A 7,409-nucleotide genomic window follows, 5' to 3' on the forward strand; every position below is an offset into this window, starting at 1 on the left:
TTAAAGCATATACCGCAGCACCCATCTGACAAAGTGCCTTATGATTCGGGGTCACCTCCCTGCCCCCCTCCCCATGGCTGAAATGCTGCCACTTGAGGGGGGCTGTGCCAGCCGGCGGATACCACACAGGCAGCGCAGAGCGGGGCAGCTGCAGTGATTTACAGAGGCGGAATGGAATTCGGCCAGGAGAGCAGGATTAAAACCCCATGCTCCAGATTACCATGACGTCCCTCCCTCCCCAGTCTTATGATAAGCAAAACTTAAGTGAGAATTTCACCTTCGTACTTCCCTGGAAAGAGCAACCTGTGGCAAAACAGCCACCATATTCTAGAAATGGGATCAAGCAGCAGCCCGAGTCGGATACCAGCACATGAGCTGTAAAAGAAGAAGGTGTCCCCATCTCCCCACTGCCCCCAACACCACCAAGCTGCACAGAAAATCCCAGAAAGGTGAAGATCTTCCTAGGACAGCAGTCAGCTGTGCCTCAGTTATGGCTCATTCTCGTGCATCAAGCTCTCCCCAGGCCTGTAAGATTATTACCGCACACAATGCTGCTGCTCTAAGATTTCAGCTTTTTATTCTGCAAAGGTCACACTGAAAAGCCATCTCCTCTTCTCTGATAGAAGCATAGCACTTGGGGAAAGGAGCTAACAGTATCTGAAGGGTGTTAGTTGAAGCTCCAAGCTTGGCTGAAGCAGGGACTTTTCGTCACCAGGCTGTTTCCTTGTTTCCAGAGGAAACAAGCAAGTTCAGGCTGGGTCTGACACAGGAACACGCCTCGCTGCTTACCTCTCCATGTCTGAGATCCCAGGAATGCATCAGGGAGCAACTCCTCTTGGCAGGGACTCCAATCACGAGGCCCTGCTAGACACAGTCCGCTTTTGCGGAGCGGCACTGCAGCCAGTCTCCCTGTCCGCAACCGGGCACTGGATTCAGCTGCCCAGCAGAGCCCCAGCTGGAGCGAGGGCTGTGCAGGGCACACGTGGGGAGTCTGGTGCCACAGCAGAGCGTGCAAGTGTTGCGTAGGAGGCTTAAGTCTACCAGACATCCTGCAACGCTTACAAGTTGGGCAGCTGCATTTTGCCACAACTCTCAGGCAAGGGAAGAGGGGGCCACCCAGCTAGCAACATGGTCCCTAAGTGCTCTCACTCCTGTTAGGCCCAAGAAGAAGCTGCAAAGATCCAGCCGGCAATAGCTTTCAACCATGTCTGTGGGGACACCAGGACAGCAGAAAGCAGGGTGCTGGCTTTCACCCCTCTTGCACGTACTGCATTTGTCCCTCACTGCAGCATGGGACCAGCAGGATAAACGCTGAAAGCTAGTGTGTGAGCAGAGCTGCAGCACACTGGACACACTGCCCAAGACACCCACCCAGACATGCCAACACCATCGGCTGGGTCTCACCCCGGGCTAGAAGTAAGGATCACCTCTCAGGGACGAAGTCACTCCCTGCCAGCAGGAAGCCCCTCACCCAAGGGCTGTCCAACCCTCCAGCATGGCTCTCGAGCAGACCACCTTCCCCCAGCGCTCAGCCAGCCCTGTGCCCACAGTGCCAGGCTCAGTTCGAGGGAGCACCCCGCATGTCCATGGCAGTCATGGTTTTCCCACTGAGCCCGTTTCCTGCACAGCCTGGTGGGGTACACCAGCCCCACTCCAACCTGGCACCTGGAGGTGACACCAGTGCCTCCTCCCGCCATAAGACCCTGCCAATGTGCTGCTGAGACCCCCAACAAGCTCACAGAGGAGATACCTCTTCAACACGCTGCTTCCAGCTTTACCTCCCTGGACTACAAGTTGTTTGATGCCAGGAGGATACTTGGCAGGTGAAGTATCAACACTGACTGGCCTTTTTCTGGGCCTGATGGAGCATAAGCCTGACTCAGGACAGCTGCTCTGACACTAACACAGAGGCTACAGAGTCCTGGATCAAATCTCTTCCACATGCCCCCCTGGCCAGCACAGCTAGGCACAGCAGGGACCAAGCCTGGGCACTGTGCAGCAGCACTACAAGGGGCAGGAGGACCCCACCTGCCTCTTGAAGCAGAAGAGGAGCAGCATTTGGGCTGATCCCCAGCTCCCTTCCCTCTGCTGGGATTAGGTTTCTAATATCTGCATTTTTGCTGACATCTGTGCTGCAGCTAATGGCCAGCTCTGAATCCATTAGGTTCACTGTGTCCTGGTCTCCGGATGTGCTCCGGGCATCAATACCTGTTCACCCCTGCCATTTCCTGATGCTTCCACTGCCGCGGGATTGCGGCAGATGGCAGTTCTTGGGGTCAGAGCTGAGCAGGGTCAGCAGCCAGGAGCTCCCACTTCTATCCAAGCCAGTCTGCAGCAAGCCCTCTGCCAGCTCCAGCTCTGCCATCAGCACAGCTGAAGCACCCAGCAGGCATCATGCCCCATACAGCAAAGGGGGCGGAATTTCACCCTGTGAACTACCAATGTCTTAAGTTTCCAGCTAGCAGTGCCCATGGGTAGGGACTGACAGGAGATTCCTCCCCTCCTCCAGATCTCCCTGCTCCCTTGAAACACTCTTGAACAAGCTGCACCAGGAACTGCTCCCCGGTGGAACAAGGCACACCATATCCCAGCGCATCTGACCAAACCTAATCCCTACACATGCTTGTGGAGTCTGCATCATCTCATGCAAAATTAATTAGGTTAATTACAGCAAAAAAGGAGGCAAAGGGACTCCAACAACCCCAGACCGGCACTCTGCCTGGAAAAGTCCACAAGAGGCACGACACCATCCTCCCCACCACCTCTGGGAAGGTGCCAGGGGCATGGCTGTGAGCCAGGTCTTCAGGTGCCTGCCGTGCATTGTCACCGGCAGAGCTGGCTAAGTGTTTCTGGCTGAATAGTTATTGATTGAAAACTGCAGTTCCCAGACAGCTCAGAGCTATTTGCTACTACACGACAAGTTTTGGACAAGAACAAAATGCTTTGTTTTCCAAGCAAAAAGTCTCATTTTGCATTGTTTTGTTTGAAATTGAGCTGAGCTACATTTAAAAGAAAAGATAAAGGGTCTCTCAAACTCGGCTGTGTTGGGTTTTTTTTCCTCCAGCTTTTCGTTTTGGGCACTAAATCAAGCAATTAATTATTCGTTCAGCTCTGCTCTCCAGACAAGCTGCAAGCATCACAAGCCAAAGGGCCGGAGCAGCTCTGCCCAAGCAGCAGCGCTGAGGAAGGGTGTTGGTGTTTTCTGCGCTGCAGGCTCCTTTCAGACCTCAGCTCGAGCTCCCTCGAGGCCAGCAAGCACTTGCCTGGGGGAAGGAGAGCAGGGCCCTGTGCAAGGAATAGCAGGTGCCCCACCGAAAAGGCATCCACCTGCCCTAGTGGGCAGTGGTTCAGGATACGCAACCAAGAGGTCACAGCCAGCGCTTGAAGGACATGCTAGGAGCAGGGCTTCCCGTGCAAACTGCCCTCCACAGTGCAAGCACATCACAGCAAGGTCCCTCACTAGTCCCCCTGGTACCTGGCACTGGAGCAACTCTTCTAGATGCCATCTCTCGCAGTGCCATACTCCACTCCGGCAGCCTCAGCAGCACAGGGGAGCCAGGCACACACGCAGGGCACCTGACAAGGAAAGGCAATCCCTTCACTTCCCCTGCATGAAAAGCAGCTGTGCCGCAGAGGAAGCTGACGCTCACCGAGAGCCAGAGGTCACAGATGCAGCCTGGTGCCTCTTCCACCAGGGACTGGCCCAAACAGGGCGCTGTGCTCAAGCAGCCACTCCCATGTCTTCCTTGCCCAGAGCTATTCCTGGCACTGGTGCCCTCAGTGCCCAAGCAAGGCTGAAAGCAGAGCTCGTCCACAGAGGAATGGAACAACTGCACTATAAATAGCAAACCAGGATGGCTCAGGGCAGGCTCTAAAAAACCCAAGCAGCAATAGTGCTGTCCACTCAGGGTGCCCTCGGCATTTTGTAAGACCTGAAGTGATACCTGAGCTACAGAGAGGCTTACACAGTGCAAATAGGCTCTGACAACACTGTGGAGGAAGAGCTGCTGGCTAGGCTAAGAGACTGCAAACTTATCTGCAAAAAAGCTTATGGGGCATTTTGCAAACTGGAAATGAGGTAGTGACTGATGGGGGCAAAAAAAGGAGGGGAAGTGGATCCCAGAGGGGAGGCGGTTCCCAAAGCCAGGCGGTGGAAAGGAGAATGCTCCCAACATCCAAACTCCTTACTGACCATTCCCAGCACTCCTCCCCTCCTGCTGCTCCTTGTGTTCCCATCCCTGGGGCTTCTCACACTGCTGAGCTAAACCCTGAACTCGCACACTGAAGGACAAAGGCAGGGAAGAAACAGCATACCTCGACTCAACCAAGCAGCAGATGAGTGGCTCAGGACAAAAGCTCATGTCTTCTGCAATCCACAGCAACCTCTGTGCAGCGCCCAGCCTGCACCAGGAGTGGGACAGAGGCATAAGAGCTCAGCCCATCCTGTGACCATCAGGGTCAAGTTTCCCTCCTACCTCCAGAAGAGTCTTATCCTTCCCACCATACTCGTCCTCCCTACTCCCTCTTCCCTGCTGGTGCCTCCATCTGGAATAGCAAATACTCCGCCTTCCCCTTCACACTGACAGCATATGTCCTATAAAGGGATCTCAGCCTCCACAGATGAGGATACGACCAGCCCCATGCAGCACTGCCAGGCACCAGCTTCCCGCTCTCAGCGGGGAGCCCTGCGTTTTCAGCAGCGCTGCAGCACAGCTCACTTGGGCATACACTGAGAATAAGAGTGCAGGAGAGACAGTTGGGAACATGGGGAGAGGCGTGTACGCACAGGGAAGGCACAAGACCTGAACTGAATCACCCAGCATATAAACACACATGCACACACACATACAGGGAAGCAGTTGGTTCCTCTGACAGAAAGTTTTTTTCGTCAGAACAGGAAGACAGCACTCAAAAAAACCCAAAACCGAAACACCAAACCCTTGCTTTATTGCTCCTGGAGCACCAAAACCAGCCAGGGCACAACAAGCAAAGACAGCCAGTGTTGACTACAAACCCACCTTGAGAATTTCGGACGCCCACAGCTCACTTCCCTCCTCCCCCACGGCTCTCCTGTCACCCCTCGCCCTTCCTTGTCTGTGCAGCAAGCAAAAGGAGAGGTAGAGGTCTCAAGTTTGGCTGAGTTTCCACCCTGGGGACAGAAGCTCGATAACAGACTGGGCAGGATGTGAGCACCCGTTGAGGAAGAGGATTAGTAGCCCCCTAATCTGCACATTTTGGAGTCTAAGCACTTTACTCCGCTCTCTAATTAAACCACAGAGTACAGGGATTGCCAGAAGGCGAAGAACAAAGAGGAAGAAGGAAAGGAAACAGAGGTTGTGGCTTAAAGGCTGTTCCTTGTGGCTTAAATGCAAGGGGGCGTCACTGGTAGGGATGTATTTCACCTCAAGTGCTTTATGCCAGGGCTGCTAAGCATCCTGTTGTCTCCCCGATCCCATCCATACTGGGGCTGAGGGCAGGATGAAGGGGAGCCTGCACAATGGCCTGGGGATGGCAGAGGAGGGAGCGAGGGGCTCCATCAGACAGGACGAAGCTTTACCTGCAGCAGCTTCGCCTGGCCGGCTATAACTCCCCTCCTGAGTCCCCTGCCTCCTGGGAAACAATATGAGCTCCAGACCACGTTTGCCTCCACTTCACAGACCTGTCTGCACAGAAGGGCCTTGTTCAAGTGCTTATCTGGCTCCAGGTTGCAGAGGGGCTGGTGCCTTGCTGCCCTGGCACCCAGGCAGGACGTTCAGCTCTGCACTAGGCTCGTTTGGGGCTGCCTGGCAGGGGGAGCTTTCCTGGCATAGGTAAAGAGGGGAACCTTTTACCACAGCCCACCACAAACAAAGGAGTTCAAATAATGGCCCGTTTCCCTCAGGCTGTGTTCAGGCCCACGTGCCTGTGCCAAGAGGAGGCAACAAGCCCGAGCCTCCGTTCCTCGCTGCTGGCACTTCAGCATGCAGTGGAGACAGCCTCTGCCCAAGCAGCGGGGACAGGAGCTCTCTGGGCTGCACATGCCACGGCCCCACAGCACAGGGAGCAAGGCAGCTGGTGGCGTAGCTGGGAACAGGAGTGCAGGGGAAGGGTCTTGCCTCCCAAAATGCTCTGCCTCCAGCTCTGCCCCACCAGACTGAGGCAGGGGGTGGGGTGGGGGGTGCATGTGTGCAGGGGCAGCCTGTCACTCCAGCGTCCCTCTCTTCCCTCGCTCCTATTCTTTGGAATTCCTCTCTTCTGTTTGCTTTGTTTCAGCCCTCAATGAACAGGAAGAAAAGGGAAGGAGCCTTGACAAATCCAATCAAGGCACAGACATGCTGAGGCTCCCTCCTGCTGGCATGCCAAGCCCTGCACTAATGAGGGGTAGAAGAGAGAGAGGTGGCCACTGAGAACAGTGGCCCCACAGAAACACTTGGTGTAAGGGACAGAGGGAAAACAAGCTGCTAGAGCAGAACAATACTAGCACAAGCTCCCAGCCTTCAGAAGGGGGTCTTCCCATTTCCCCTGACCCAGGGAGCTTGTTCCAGCTCCTCAGCCCAGGTCCCAATCACCTACTGCCCACTACACTAGAAACACGCAATAGACCATAGTAGTGTTTGGGGAGAAGGATCCAGACGTGCACATTCAAGGGAAGTTCAACTGAAACAGCCATGGAGATGGGATCACACTTTGTTCCAAGGATTCATGCGGGGAATCTGGTCTTTCCCTCCAGAGAACTGGGCCACAGGGGCTTACAAGTGCTAGTGTTGTCTCCAGAACCTCCCCACAGGTCCCAAATACCCACACACCCAGCAGAGAGGAAACCCACAGAGCCAAGACCTTCTGCCACGCAATTATCCCCAGTTAACCAATTTGGGTACAGAAGCACTAAGACAGGAAGGGAGCGAGCACATGTAAACCGTCTACTTAACAAGCAAGATAACTAACCTTTGGAGGCTGCCAATGTTGCAGGAGTACCCGGGAACAGCTGGAGAAGCTGGCAGGGCCTGGTGGTGGCTGTGAGGACCACCCTTTAACCAGGGATTCTCAACTTGAAGGGCAGATAACACATCTCAGCTGTACTTGAAGGTTTTGGAGCTTGCCGTCACCTGAAACCCAAAAGACAAACAGTCACATGAAGAGCTACTGCATAAGAGAGCTCTGGGGACAGGCCCCTGCACAGCCAAGAGTGTCATAGATCAGCAGCACCCAACACCTTGGTCCTGTCCCTTTCCTCCAGCCTGTTACAAAGCACAGCTCAGTGTCACCCAAGGCTACCCAGACAGCCCATGGGAGAACATCTGCGTGCTGCGTGTTCCTAGTCCCAGATCACCATCCTGTCCTGTGGCATGTTCCCCACCCACGCAAGGAGAACTGTACCCATGTCCCCAGAAGTGCTGGCAAAGCCACAGCCACCCTGCTCCATCGCAACA

At 54.7% G+C, this 7,409-nt stretch overlaps 2 protein-coding genes across 2 annotated transcripts in view; one reads left to right on the forward strand and one right to left on the reverse strand.

Moving 5' to 3' along the window:
• GYLTL1B (glycosyltransferase-like 1B) overlaps positions 1-7,071 on the reverse strand; it is an 18,198-nt gene extending 11,127 nt beyond the window's left edge. Inside the window, exon 1 of the mRNA XM_009329750.1 lies at positions 6,925-7,071. The gene's annotated coding sequence lies outside the window, so the exon portion shown is untranslated. The remainder of the gene's footprint in view (positions 1-6,924) is intronic.
• PEX16 (peroxisomal biogenesis factor 16) overlaps positions 1-7,409 on the forward strand; it is a 25,634-nt gene that overhangs the window by 5,628 nt on the left and 12,597 nt on the right. The gene's annotated exons all lie outside the window — the stretch shown is intronic.

Source organism: Pygoscelis adeliae, unplaced genomic scaffold (assembly GCF_000699105.1).
Source record: "Pygoscelis adeliae isolate BGI_AS28 unplaced genomic scaffold, ASM69910v1 Scaffold117, whole genome shotgun sequence".
Classification (NCBI taxonomy): domain Eukaryota; kingdom Metazoa; phylum Chordata; class Aves; order Sphenisciformes; family Spheniscidae; genus Pygoscelis; species Pygoscelis adeliae.